The 14726-nt window shown below is 44.5% G+C and overlaps 1 protein-coding gene across 6 annotated transcripts in view; it reads left to right on the plus strand.

Annotated features, from left to right (window-relative positions):
• The first annotated feature begins 3785 nt into the window (after positions 1 to 3785).
• LOC118397683 (glutamate receptor ionotropic, kainate 5-like) overlaps positions 3786 to 14726 on the plus strand; it is an 82080-nt gene continuing 71139 nt past the window's right edge. For 4 of the 6 annotated variants that reach the window (XM_052470453.1, XM_052470452.1, XM_052470454.1 and 1 more), the window contains exons 1-2: positions 3787 to 4665; positions 7372 to 9232. The gene's annotated coding sequence lies outside the window, so the exon portion shown is untranslated. Of the gene's footprint in view, positions 4666 to 7371; positions 9233 to 14726 lie in introns of all 6 variants that reach the window. The other 2 variants (XM_052470448.1, XM_052470447.1) reach the window with 2 other exon arrangements.

A 14726-nucleotide genomic window follows, 5' to 3' on the forward strand; every position in this document is an offset into this window, starting at 1 on the left:
AGGATAAGTGTCGGTCATTTGCTTTGTCGTATTATTCCGATTTAGTCAGATCAAGAATGAATGAGGCTAATGTCTTCACGTTTTTACCTATTTCAGACTAAAGTGCTTATCCGAACCAAATTGCTGGCTTGGATATTCTCTTTTCACGTTCTCCTTTTAAGCACAGTTCAAGCAATTACGGCAGATGTGTAACCAGGCCAGCTCAGTACAGCTTGGTTTGGGTCAGTACAGATGCGTAACCAGGCCAGCTCAGTACAGCTTGGTTTGGGTCAGTACAGATGCGTAACCAGGCCAGCTCAGTACAGCTTGGTTTGGGTCAGTACAGATGCGTAACCAGGCCAGCTCAGTACAGCTTGGTTTGGGTCAGTACAGATGCGTAACCAGGCCAGCTCAGTACAGCTTGGTTTGGGTCAGTACAGATGCGTAACCAGGCCAGCTCAGTACAGCTTGGTTTGGGTCAGTACAGATGCGTAACCAGGCCAGCTCAGTACAGCTTGGTTTGGGTCAGTACAGATGCGTAACCAGGCCAGCTCAGTACAGCTTGGTTTGGGTCAGTACAGATGCGTAACCAGGCCAGCTCAGTACAGCTTGGTTTGGGTCAGTACAGATGCGTAACCAGGCCAGCTCAGTACAGCTTGGTTTGGGTCAGTAGTGTGAAAAGCCCTAAAGAGCATTACATTTTGTATTTTGCTGTGTGTGTGCATGCATGCTCTGAAATCCAGCTAATGTCTAGAAGATCCAACAAATGTCAGCAATTCTTGGACACAAGCATCGGTGCCTTGAGACGGGGGCATGGTGCACTTGCTTCATGTGTCTACTACATTAAGCAGTAAAGCCTCTAACAACTCTTGCCACTGATGTGATTCCTGTGACAGACATTGGAGAGGCTGGAGCCCAACAAGTTCAAGCTTGGTTTGTTTTCGACACTCCTGAGGTAAGAATCCAGAGGGTAGTGAGACGGAGCGTTTAACCTTCCAACAGTTTTGTGTAAAGTCTTGTCACACGTCACATAACCACTTTGTCCATGTCAACTTCAATGGTGTAACTCCCTTTTGACATTTCGGAGCTTCATTGGAGCAAAATTCAGAGTCTATTTCTGCTCAATCGTGATTTCAGAATTTATATTATGGCTATTCATCATTGTTACTTCATTTTGTCTTCTTCGCACTTCAAATTTGGACGAGGCGCTAGAGTAGCCACGCAAACCAGATAGATCATCTTATCTAGGCATTACGCTAGTGAAATCTCAGCAATTCATTTTCTCTGCCAGATCATATTTCTCAATTTGCGTCATGCAAAATAAGCCAAATCATGACGCTTATGTCAGGTGTTGCCTGTCTGGAATGGGAAAACGGGGGAGGCTTTAACATGTAACACTGATTAGGCCCCCTACTACCTAGCAACCACAGCTGAGACCTAAAATGGCCCCTGTTTGATGGGTGACTAGCCCATCCACATAAACAACGACGGAAATGTGTCCACTGCTGGAAAAGGACAAGTGTGGAAACAGCTAGTCCCTTTAATCAGTGAATGTGTCCCTTTAGTGTTGTGTCGAAGTTGTGTGTGGAACCTGGTATAAGAGGATATGTCCTTCCTATTTTGAGAGGATGTATTCTTCCTAGTTTGAGGGGACATTCTCTTCCTGTTTATCTTTAGTCCAGAATCATATCCTCACATTTACAGTCATACAGTGTTATTTTCTGCACATAATTCAAGTCCTGTGCACCATCTTGTTGACCTATGATTATCCTTGCCACGCCGCCTCCCCACAGCATCACTCATACACGTGGCATCTGGCGTTGCTGAGAACGGGTGCTACCTGCAGTGATTTGCTGTGTGTGTGCATGTGTGTGAGTCCGGGCCAGATTAAGAAATCATAGGCCCCAGGGCTCTTCTTTTTTTACTAGCCCCCCCGCTCAATCCCCCTTTTACTCCACCCTCTCTCTTATTCACCTTGTTTCTCCCCCAATGCATTGCTTTCCTTCTCCTGCTCTTCCCTCCTCTACTCTCTCTTGCTCACTCACTCATTGATAGTGACTGGCATGCTGAGAGCCTAATCATTATTCCACAGGCGAGGTATGGCGCCGGGGCTGAATGTCAGTTCTCTGCTTCTTCTTTTTTAACCCCCCTGCTCTCCCTCACACTCTAACGCTCTCTGGCTTTCCCCTTCGTAATCTTCCTAGCACACCTCTCTGACACTCTCTCACTCTCTCTGGCTTTCCCCTCCATAGTGTTCTCAAGCTGTGGTGAACAGTGGGACCTCGCAGACGGGCCCTGAAAGGAGAGGACCGGAAGGGTGAACGAGGACGATAAAACACCACAATTTATACATGCAGATAAAGAGACGTGGGGACCACACTGCCCTTAAGCAGGGGACACTAATGTCAAGGTGTGCTTGTGTGTGAATGCATTAGCGTCTGCTGGTGTGTGTGCGTCTGTCTGTGTGTTAGATGTGCGTTCATTTTTAGTATGTGTGACTTGCAGGCCAAAGAATGTAGCTTGACATTTGCATGTGGCTCATGTACTTGTTTTCCAATACATCTAGGCTGGTTCTGATTTAGTTTTATAGTTTCTATTCTGATGTACCAGACATTCCCGGTCATGTTTCATCCTTCTGAATATCTAGGCAGTATTGATTTTGTGATCGGTCGTGACTCAATTTGCGTCACTTCACATTCAATTTCCCCCCATTTTATTTCCTCAGTCTTTCAGTTTTTCTTGCTTTTATCTCTCCCTGTCATTTGTCCTAATCTCATATAAAGCTCTGGAGCTAGCCATGTTCTCCATGTCAATAACGTCCCAGTGAGTGCTTCTCATTTCCTGCTGTGTCCTAAGCACCCAGTGGCAGCCACACGCCGTGACTAGTTCCAGACCAAATAAAAATGGATATCGAGATGTGTGTACCATTGATTTAGGGAGCTCTCCGTATCGAATGCTTTATTGTGATTCCTATAGCCTATGTGACTGTGTGTGTGTGTCGTGTAGGCTGTGTGTGTGTGTAAGAGGATGACAAAGAGGGGAGGAGAGTACCTATACACCATGACCCAGGGGGCTCTGCATTGAGAGAGGACAAAAAAAGAAAGTCTCATTAATTATGAGGGACGACGGTACGTAACACTCCAGTGGGGCAGGTTTATGAGCCCTGTCTCCCCCTGTGATCAGGCATTCCTTTTCACTCTATTCTACCCACACACGTGTCCTCAGCGATGAATTCTCTCCTGTAGCCATTCATCTGCCTTATGTTGTTTAACCACATAGCTTGTGTGTTTTGTGTATTCATGTGTGTACAGTATGTGTGTTTTGTTCCTGTGACTCATAAACAGAATATGGTGAGCTTTGTAGTGTGTGGATAGACATTGATATGCCTGTGTGTTTGTTTGTGCATGGAATTTCAGTGTACTTCTACAGATGTAGGATCTTAATTTGAGCCAGTTTTCTACAGCAGGAAAATAATCCTGCAGCAACAGGAAATGTGAATTATTATGTGGATTATTATAATGAATGTACATTTTTGTAGGGGTTGATACACTTTTCGTAAGGGAAAATCAAGTCAGAAATTTCAAAGTTTCAAAGAAATTTGAAACCTTTTTTAAACCTCAAATACACGACAAGTTTTAAATTTCCTGCGTTGTAGAAACGTTCTCCTGCAACAGGATGATCAAATTAAGATCCTACATCTGTATGTCAGTGTGTTACTGTGTGAGTATGTTATATGCCTGCCTGTGTGTGACACAAACAAATGTGGTTAAACAACATAAGGAAGATGAATGGCCATGTGAGAGAATCCATCACAGGCACGTGTGTGTGAGAGCGAGCGAGAGGGACTGGCTGATGTTTATTTTATGTATCCTTGATAGACAGAAGGGGATGAAAGGGTGGCAGCCAGTTGATATTTGACAGAGATAGTGAGAGAGAGAGAGAGAGAGCTGGTTGAATTGGAGAGAGCTGAAGAGGTATTGAGATGCAGAGAGGGAGAGAGCAAGAGCTTGCTGCTGGTGATTGCAGTCAGTTCCTTCGCTAGCCACACACTGTGGAAATATAGCGTGCTCAATGCGGAGGAACAACGGGAAGAGAGGTGTTAGATAGAAAAGAGAGGAGTCAAAAAGAAAACTGGGAACAGAGGAGCAATTACGAGGCTTTCACTCATCTCTAAATGGGCTGGTCTGTATGAACAAGAGGAGCACCACAGAGGCACAGAGAGGAAGAGGGCAATTTCTCTCTTCTTGTGACAGCCTGGGGAGCCGTTTCGGGGTGTCATTGTGACAGCTTTTGCCCTGCGTGTATTTGAGAGGGAGTGTGTGTATCTGTCTGCCTGTCAGACTCTGGAGTTGTGGTTGCCTCTTGGAAAGAAAGTGATCTATCATTCTTTTTGGAAAAGGGAATTTGGACGGGACGGATTTTTGGGAATTCAAGAAAGGCTTAAGGGACACAGTCCTGATGGGGTCGTAGTGTTTCTCCTCGGCTCTTCTCTCTGTTTTCTCTCTCTCTTTCCCCCCCCCCTTCCTCCTCCCCTTCTCCCCTTCTATCTCCACTTTTTCCCGGCACTGGTGCACATGCTCATTATAGCTGTCCATTTGGCTGAGACTCCCTCACTCGCTCTCCGTGGCAACCGCTAATCTCGCAGGGGCAACCGTTCGTTCGCCCATGGAAAGGGGACTGAGATGGGTGAGTGTGGTTTTTCCCTCCTCTTTTCTCCCCCTTTTCTTCTCCTCCTGTTCTCTCATTCCCTTTTTTTTCTGTCACGTCTTTATCTCGACCGTCGGTATTTGTCCATTTGTCTCTCATCAATCACCCCTCATCCAAATCGACTACTGTCATCCATCAGCCATTTTATCACCTTACTCTGTTTCGCTCCCCTCTTTTCCTCTCCTCCTCTTTCTCGTTCCCTTGTTTCTCACATCACTCATTCCCACCGTCACCCACCGAGCCGTCCATCGAGGGCGCATACATATGAACGAAACTGGACGTCAACTCACATGCAACCTAAACCATGGCGTTTTGGGTCAAAAAAACGTTGCTCACAGCAAAAACAAAACGTTGCTCACTACCCCGCCATCCCCATTTGTCCAGACAACCCCCCTCTTCCCCCCCAGTTCTCTCACCCCTACTCCATCTCCATGACATCCCCATACCATTCACCACTACCATCACCACAGTTCCACTGACCCCAATATATTTTTGTCAGTGTCTGAAAAGCCATAAGGAATGTATTCCTGTATGCTGATGCTAGCTGTCACTCTGGGTGATTGAGGGTGATAATAGCACAAGCTGTGTTCTGCTACTGATATCACCATCACTCTGTGTGATGGAGTGATGGTAGGTTTGGTTGTTGCAGTGGTGTAAACACCTGAAGCAGGGTAGTGTTGTGCCATATATATATATAGCAGGGGGCGTTCGGGGATGGAACACAGCAATGACAAACCGGTGTTTGTTCAATAACACTATAGCTACACCTCAGGGGATGTTGTGAGTTCTCGTGCACATACAAACACAGCCTGACTCTCTCTCTCACACACACACACACACACACACACACACACACACACACACACACACACACACACACACACACACACACACACACACACACACACACTCATTCTTAAACAACCAGGAAAACACAGATGCACAAAGGGGTACAGACACAAGCACACAAACACACTGCTTTGCCATCTGGCTGTTCCACAGGTTTCTCCATTCTGAGACATACAGTGCATGGTGCTTTAGCGTAGAAAGATGCGAAGATGGCCTGCCACTAAAACAACCTGAAGCCTAGCCTAGCGAATAATGGGGAAAATAAGGAGAGAACTGTGATTTAAAGACAATGACTCATGGGATTGGAAACAGAAGTTATAAATTACATTGAAATAGAGTTGAGATGATATCAGAGCAAGCCAGCACTTCTTTTGTCTGGGCCTCAATTTCTAACCCAGATGATGGAAACAGAGATAAATCAGACAATGCTTAGGGGACATCAGTCATGTTTAAAAGGCTCAAACCGTGTGTATTCCACTGGAAAGCCATTCATACTCGTATTGCAGTTGCCCGTAAGCACAGATCCAGGGCCAGTTTGTTTTTCATCTCAGGATGGTTTACGGTAAGTGCAGGGGTGAGGAAGAGCTGATCTGAGATCTATTATAAGGGGCATCCTTTGCCTGTAGCTTTTCTCTGCATCAAGCTAATTTGCCTGCCATCATCGTTCACCGTCACATGAATTCCCAACTCCCAACACCTACTCAGCACACACACTTTCAGTTCTCACACACTCAGACATCTGTCGATCTGTCTCACAAGAATTGAAAGCATCCACATCCACAGATAGAACTTGTTCCCCATCGGTACATTGGAGCTTGTTGCACTCTGCAGATGCACTTTCGGCTGGAGTGTTGTGGTGATGCCGGGTAGATCTAAGTGCTAAAGCGGAGTGTAGCCGCTCGTCGGTAGCAACATGGGGATCATAGAGGCCACTTGACCACCATCCCCCGCAATGGCAGGCAAGCTGCGGCTGTTCGGCTCCAGCTGCCACTGATGGCGTTAGGTAAAGGGAACTAACGTTAAGAAATTGTTACTAAAACGTTGGTGGAATATTACGGAACGTTCCGCTACGGATCATGTCCTATGTCCACCGCTGTGGCTGCACAAACACGTGTTACATGATTTATTTTTTTGACCCCCTGACCAGCCTCTGCGTTTTCTGAAACGAACACCCTTGGTGGTAATGTTTCTGATATGACAGTGCTGGGAATGTAATAACAGCAGTAAGGGAACATTTAGAGAGTGTTCGTTTGCAGCAGATGCATGTGTAAATGTCGACGTTTACACTTACTTAGAAGAGCAGACATGTATGTACTGCATTGTAAAGAGACATTAGTGAGAGATACTAAACGCTGTAGGAAAAAAAACATTTTAAAAAATGCCTCCCACAACTTAAAACGTTTCTGTAACCAGTTCCATGGCTTAGTAACCTTTTTATAGTTTTAAGTTGGCGGGACAGTTATACTATCGTTCATTCCTGATTTGAGAAAGTGGTGTTTACATTCAAGTCCGCTGAACTATGCATTATTTTAATTGGATGGAAGGTCATAGTATGCGCCACTGCAAAGGTCATTTTTATGTTGACAGGTGACTGTGCCTGCTATGAAGCTCTACGGAAATTGATGTTGTAGTTGAGCGTGGTCCCTTGATAATTAAATGGAATAAGATTAAATCAAATTAGATTTTTTAAATTTTATTTTTTACATTATATTTTCTAGGAGACATACTGTAAATAATGGCTGTGGATATATGACGTTGAAATGCAAGACGTCAGTGTAATTACACTCTTTCGCTCTCTATTCTACCCTCTTAATCTCCCTTTCCCTTTCATTACAGATTCCAAATCACCCCTGGAGACTTTTCCACATGGTGTCCAGTTCCTGCCCTGCCAAGGGCCACACTTCCCTCCACGGGGCCACTCTTCTGTGTGATAACCTCTAGAGTACCCAGCGTCCTTCACACCTAAAGACTTTGCATCAAGCTGGATTTCTTTTGGGGGGTGCTATGGCAACCCGTTCCATTTCCTGCCACGTTGAATGAAGAGCGGACTTGGTGTCATTTTTTTTTCTGTATGATACAGCTTCACACAAGTGAGATGTGAGAACTAAAAGACAGGAAAGCCCATCGGTTCCCAAGAATTTCCTGCCAAGGATTCTGTGGCATGATGTCTCACACGAGGTGAATTATCGTTCCAGGTAATCTTGGTTCAACGTAAATACTTTTTTTTGTATCATGCTGTGATCTACAAAGCAGTGGATTAACTCTCAGTACCCAGAACTGAGAGAGAATTTGAAATTGCAACTAGGTTATTATCTGTCCATCTCTTCTCTCATATTGCCACCGTTTCAGTTTTTGCTTTTGAATAATTATCATTGGTTTAATCAAAGAGGCAGCATGCAATTCTTCTGGCCCTACCGGTGCAAAAGACATCTGAAACAAAGACGTTAGTTAAAAAAAAAAAAATGTTTTAAGTCTGGTTAAAGAAAAAGAGTGTAACAAAGAAAGGGAGTCAAGTGGGGAACAGGTGTAGAGAATCTAAAAAGATCAAAGTGAGAGAGAGAGTGAGGCTAAGAGTCAGGCTGATATTTGCAGAAGCCCGGTTATAGAGGAGACAGGAGAGCAGAGAGACGGGAGAGAATCCGTAGGGAAGGTTGGGCAGGCGGATGGATAGAGTGGGGGGTTCTGGGTAAAGATAAGGGGGCCATTTCAGTCAAATAGTGGGGTAACGGTAGGATCCCAACCTTTTTAGACTGACACCCACCAGTGTCATTGGCATTCTCTGCACTGCCTTCCTCGTTGTTCCTCAGGCGAGAGTGCAAGAGGGGGGGGGGGGAGGGGGGAAGAGAGAGAAACTAGTGACTGAAAGATTGGACTGTCGCCACAATCGGGGCCAATTAAGTTAATTTATAATTTATATGCCTTAATCTTGCCAGTCAGGTGGGAGAGATATATACAGAGAGAGGACGAGTGAGAGGGAACCGAAATCGAGAGGGGAACAGGTGCCACAGATACACGTCATTATCGCCTTCCTCTTTAATTTAGTTAGTTTTCTACCCCCCTCTCTTTTTAATCTCGGGAACGAGATCCTTTTTGAGGGCTGTTCTGGTTGAGGCAAGGAAGGCCTTTGCCCGTTTGCCGAAAGGGAAGGCAGGAGAGAGAAACGGTTGTTTTTTTCCAATTGAAACAGAATGGTCTTTCTCCTCCCCAGCTCTTATATATGTTAGCAGCACACACTCTTTCATCCTGCCATCTCTTCATTGCTCCGTCAGGGCAGAAAGTGAGAGACTTCTCTTTCCGTTTGTCTGCATCCCCTCTCCCACTGCTGTTGGATATTTTTCTCTCCCCTACAAAAATCCTAATTTTCCACCCGAAGGGAATCTTTTCCTAGTAAAGGACATCCCTAAGGGTTGGACATTACTCCTATATAGGTTTCCCCCATACTATATCTTATCACCATATCAAGAAGAAAACACTGCTTGGTGAAAGGAAATAGAAAATCCTTCCAAACCTCTACTTCAAACCCAGAGACCCCCCTCCCCCCCTGTGACCCCCCTTCTCTTCACCCCTCCTCTCGGATCTTACTCCTCTTTCTCCATTCCTGTTATCCGTGGGGTATCCTACTTCCTGCCAGGACTAAGCCGGCTTGCATCCCCGGGAATCTTTTGATATCGGCTCCTGGTGTCGTCTGATTCATTCTGTGAGTATTTCTCTCTCTCTCTCCCCTCTCTTTTGGTGTGTGAGTACGTCATTGTGTGTCTACAGGCACCTTGCCTCCTATTAAAGGAACATTGAAGGCAGTCAATTTAGGAAGTAAACAGGAAGTACAATTCAATAATCGAAGAAAGGTTGTATATTTTGAATGAACTCAATCAAATGAAAATTAGAAGCTATTCATTTCAAAAGTGAACATTCTCTTAAAATGCAGCATCATATTGGGATGATTTCTGTGTTTTGAAAGTTGTATATCTTGAAAACTTGTGCTGACAAGCAAAACATTTTGGGACGATGTCAACAATGGACTAATAACAAAAGATGGTTATGGGGTGGAATTTCTTTTAAGTCTTCTCTCCCTTATTTTTTATTATAGTGGTGAGCTTGTGTTAATGCTCTCGATTTAAAGGGTAGACAATTTAGTCGGTGTGTCTGTCTCTCTCTGTGTGTGTGTGAGAAAGACGTATCTACATGTGAGTGAGGCAGTAGTGTTGATGAATGATGCTCCTGAGATACTTAGTGGATGATTGTAGAGAATTATACTGGTATGTTTGTGTCCTCAATGCAATGTGCTTATGTAACTGAACCAAAATATAAACGCAATCCCAGAAATGTTCCATACGCACAAAAAAAGCTTATTTCTCACAAATTATATGCACAAATTTGTTTACACCCCTATTAGTGAGCATTTCCCCTTTGCCAATATAAACCATCCACCTGACAGGTGTGGCATATCAAGAAGATGATTAAACAGCATGATCATTACACAGGTGCACCTTGTGCTAGGGTCAGTAAAAGGCCACTTAAAATGTGCAGTTTGGTCACAAAACACAATGCAAAAGATGTCTTGTGTTTTCAGGGCGTGTTCAAGTGGCATGCTGACTGCAGGAATGTCCACCATTCCCTGTGTCAGAGAATTTCATGCTCATTTCTTTACCATAAGCTGCCTACAGGGCCTCCCAGGTGGCGTAGCAGTCTGAGGCACTGCATCGCAGGGCTAGAGGCGTCACTACAGATCCGTGTTTGATCCCGGGCTGTGCAGCACCCTGCCAGAACAGGGGGACCCCATGGCTTGCATGGCTCTTGGCCTCTACCGAGTCCGTATGGGACTTGCAGCGATGGGACAAGACTGCAATTACCAATTGGAAATCACGAAATTTGGGAGGAAAAGGGGTATAAAAAAAAAAAAAATAATAATATAAAAACCTGCCTCCAATGTTGTTTTAGAGAATTTGGCAGTACATCCAACCGGCCTCACAACACACCAGCCCAGGACATCCACATCCAGCGTCTTCACCTGTGGGTTTTTCTGTCCGTAATAAAGCCTTTTTGTGGCGATAAACCCATTCTTATTGGCTGGGCCTGGCTCCCCAGTGGGTGGGCTGCCAAGTGGGTGGGCCTATGCCCTCCCAGGCCCACCCATGGCTACACCATTGCCTAGTTATTTGAAATCCATAGATTAGGGTCTTATAAATATATTTCAATTCCGATTTCCTTATATAAACTGTAACTCAGTAAAATCTTTTCAATTGTTGTTGCGTTTAAATTTTTGTTGAGTATATGAGTGTTCCTTTTTTTTTAGTAATGTGTTTGATGGAGTGTGTTGATGTACAAGCTCTCAAGCTGTGTGAGTGTGTATCAGGGCTGGGCTCAACTCGAAATTGAAGGCAGTCAATTCAGGAAGTGATTTGAATAACAATAATTCAGAAAATGTATAACCTTTATGAAATCAATAGCTTCTACTTTTCAGTTTATTCGGTTTATCAAGTCAAGCAAAATAAACAACCTTTTTTCCATGATTGAACTGTAGTTTGAGTAGTTCCTGTGTGGCTCAGTTGGTAGAGCATGGTGATTTTAATGCCAGGGTTGTGGGTCTAATTGCCACGGAGGGACGAGTATGAAAAATGTATCAACTCACTACTTGTAAGTCGCACTGGATGAGTGTCTGTTAAATGTTTGAAATGTAGATCCCCCAACCCTGGTGTGTATGTATGTGCCTTTTTGTGTACTGTGTGTGCCAAAGCAAGGCCTACACTTTACATTGATGGTCGACACTTTACATACATGTGTATTGAGTGCTTGCCACTTCACGAGGCTACCATAGGAAAACACAGCAGCATGTTTTCATACAGAGTCACATCCAACTGTAAAAAGAGAATTCTAAATAGTCCACATTGCAGCAGGACTATGCTCATACAATTTACAGGTACAGTATACTATTAACCCTGGGATAGTAATTGATGGTCCCACAGAATTAAATTCCCCAAGGTCTATCAATAGATGGTCAATCTACACCGACTGAATTTCAAGGAAGCACCAAGAAGGCTATTTCCTCCAATAAGTAACCGTGGTGTATGATACGATTAAGATCATTTGTCTTTGTGCCCTTTCATCCCAACTCCACTGACACCCTCCTAGTTCTGCAGAGCTCTCTATATTGTAGTGCTGAGACCTCTGTCACTTTCCAGGGAACACACACAGGGCCATGGGTCGTTAATTGGAAAGCCATATTAATATTCTGCTTGAGCTAGACGGAGGAAAATCACCCCTATTTACAGTAAATCACTTGGTGGGACATTACTTGTTTTTTTTTCTCTCCCTCTGGACATAGGTCTTGCCCGGGAAAAGTTGCCCGGGAGGTTTGTACAATAGTTTAAGACTTGAATATGGATTGTCAATCTATTGCCCTTTTTATTCTGGTTGCAGAGTTGACGTTTCGGATGTTGACGCTCCGGAATATATGTTTTTGAGGTCAGCGTCCGATCTGGATATCGTCAGTAATCAAATGTTTTTATGTTGATTTAATGACAGTTATACGAGCTTGGACAATGCGATCATTCAGTGACGGTGAGTCACGTTAGCGATCAGATTCTGTTTTGTTTATCGCTGAGGATTTTTGTTGTCTGTCGCACGGAACACCACTCTGTTGATCCATTCATAGTGATACATGTCAGTGAGATTTATGCTGATTCATCCACCCATACGTCAGTGCCAATCTGGGATGAACTACAATGTAACCTGCATTTACATTCTTATACAACAGCTCTGTGTTTGAAATGGATACGAGGTGGATATAAGCCAAGTGTGTGCATGAGTGTTTTAAAAATTCCAGATTGTGTGCTGCTAGGAACTCATTTGGATGGGCATCAATTGTTTTCCTCAACAACAACAAACCATTTCTCTGAACTCATCTATTCTTCTCAACCTTGGCAACATGTTCTAAGTACTGTCTCGCGCTAAATAAAGAGGTCCAAAATCACAGCCAGAAAGAAATGATACATCACTGAAACTTCTGCCAGGGCGCCGATAGCTAATATCAGTCATGGTAAGTGATTAGTAGGTTAAGATTAGGTTGGAGTGATTATATGCGTGGTGGCCTTACCTCAACTGATGAGCACCTTAGCTGGAAGTGTGTGTGCAGTGTTCAACCCTTAAGTCAAAGCTGCTCACTGGAGCAGGATGCTGCTTCTACTGCGGCACGTCGCTGGCTCTGCAGCACACACAGGGGTCAGCACATGTTGCAGACACACTGCCACTAAACAAACACGCAGACAGAGAGGGTGTACGAGCACACACACACACCAAGAAGCACTATCGGCTGGGTGGAAGGCGGAGGACAGTGGAGCAGGACAGGCGTTTGGGTCAAAGCATGTCCTCGTGGGACAGCCTCAGCTGGGGTTTTGTCACCCTGCTATTGGTGGATCGGATCGCCCCATTTTGTTTAGCAATTTGTCACATCCTCGATGACGGCAGTAAAGGATGTCCCAGTCGGCCAGTGGCAGAGGTTACAAATATAGAGTTCTAGAGCCTTCCTAGGTGCTGGAATGTCAGCATTGCAGTCAAATCGAGAGAGTGGGGACAAAAAAACGCAGCTGCTAGCATCCCCACGGTGTCCTCTTCTATTGCAGTTCGTCTTTGTTGACACCTTTTTTGGAATGTTGAAATCTTCTTGAGCTCTGTTAGATAGTGAGGTGAAACTACCTTTTTCATGTACAGTTGAAGTCGGAAGTGTACATACACCTTAGCCAAATACATTTAAACTCAGTTTTTCACAATTCCTGACATTTAATCCTAGTAAAAATTAGGTCAGTTAGGATCACCACTTTATTTTAAGAATGTGAAATGTCAGAATAATAGTAGAGAGAATGATTTATTTCAGCTTTTATTGCTTTCATCACATTCCCAGTGGGTCAGAAGTTTACATACACTCAATTAGTATTTGGTAGCATTGCCTTTACATTTTTTAACTTAGGTCAAATATTTTGGGTAGCCTTCCACAAGCTTCCCACAATAAGTTGGGTTCATTTTGGCCCATTCCTCCTGACAGAGCTGGTGTAACAGAGTCAGGTTTATAGGCCTCCTTGCTCACACACGCTTTTTCAGTTATTTTTCAGGATTGAGGTTAGGGCTTTGTGATGGCCACTACAATACCTTGACTTTGTTGTCCTTAAGCCATTTTGCCAACAACTTTGGAAGTATGCTTGGGGTCATTGTCCATTTGGAAGACCCATTTGTGACCAAGCTTTAACTTCCTGACTGATGTCTTGAGATGTTGCTTCAATATATCCACATAATTTTCCTCCCTCATGATGCCATCTAGTTTGTGAAGTGCACCAGTCCCACCTGCAGCAAAGCACCCCCACACCATGATGCTGCCACCCCCGTGCTTCACGGTTGGGATGGTGTTCTTCGGCTTGCAAGCCTCCCCCTTTTTCCTCCAAACATAATGATGGACATTGGCCAAACAGTTCTATTTTTTTTCATCAGAGCAGAGGACATTTCTCCAAAAAAGTACGATCTTTGTCCCCATGTGCAGTTGCAAACCTAGTCTGGCTTTTATTTATGGCGGTTTTGGAGCAGTGTCTTCTTCCTTGCTGAGCGGCCTTTCAGGTTATGTCGATATAGGACTTGTTTAACTGTAGATATAAATACTTTTGTACCTGTTTCCTCCAGCATCTTCACAAGGTCCTTTGCTGTTGTTCTGGGATTGATTTGCACTTTTCGCACCAAAGTATGTTCATCTTTAGGAGACAGAATGTGTCTCCTTCCTACAGACAGTGAGTCACGTTGTCGTGGCTTGCTATATAAAGCAGGCAGACAGGCATTGAGGCATTCAGTTACTGTTCAATTGAATGTTAGAATGGGCAAAACGAGTGACCTAAGCAACTTTGAGCGGGGTGTGATTGTCGGTGCCAGGCGCACCGGTTCCAGTATCTCAGAAACAGCCGCCCTCCTGGGCTTCTCACGCACAACACTGTCTAGGGTTTACCGAGAACGGTGCGCAAACAAAAAACATCCAGTCAGCGACAGTCCTGTGGGCGAAAACAGCTCGTTGATGAGAGAGGTCAAAGGACAATGGCAAGAATCGTGCAAGCTGACAGACGGGCCACAAACAGACATATATAACGGCGCAGTACAACAGTGGTGTGCAGAACTGCATCTCGGAACACACAGTAGACGACCACACCGGGTTTCACTCC

The sequence above is a fragment of the Oncorhynchus keta genome, chromosome 19, assembly GCF_023373465.1.
Source record: "Oncorhynchus keta strain PuntledgeMale-10-30-2019 chromosome 19, Oket_V2, whole genome shotgun sequence".
In the NCBI taxonomy this organism is placed as follows: Eukaryota; Metazoa; Chordata; class Actinopteri; order Salmoniformes; family Salmonidae; genus Oncorhynchus; species Oncorhynchus keta.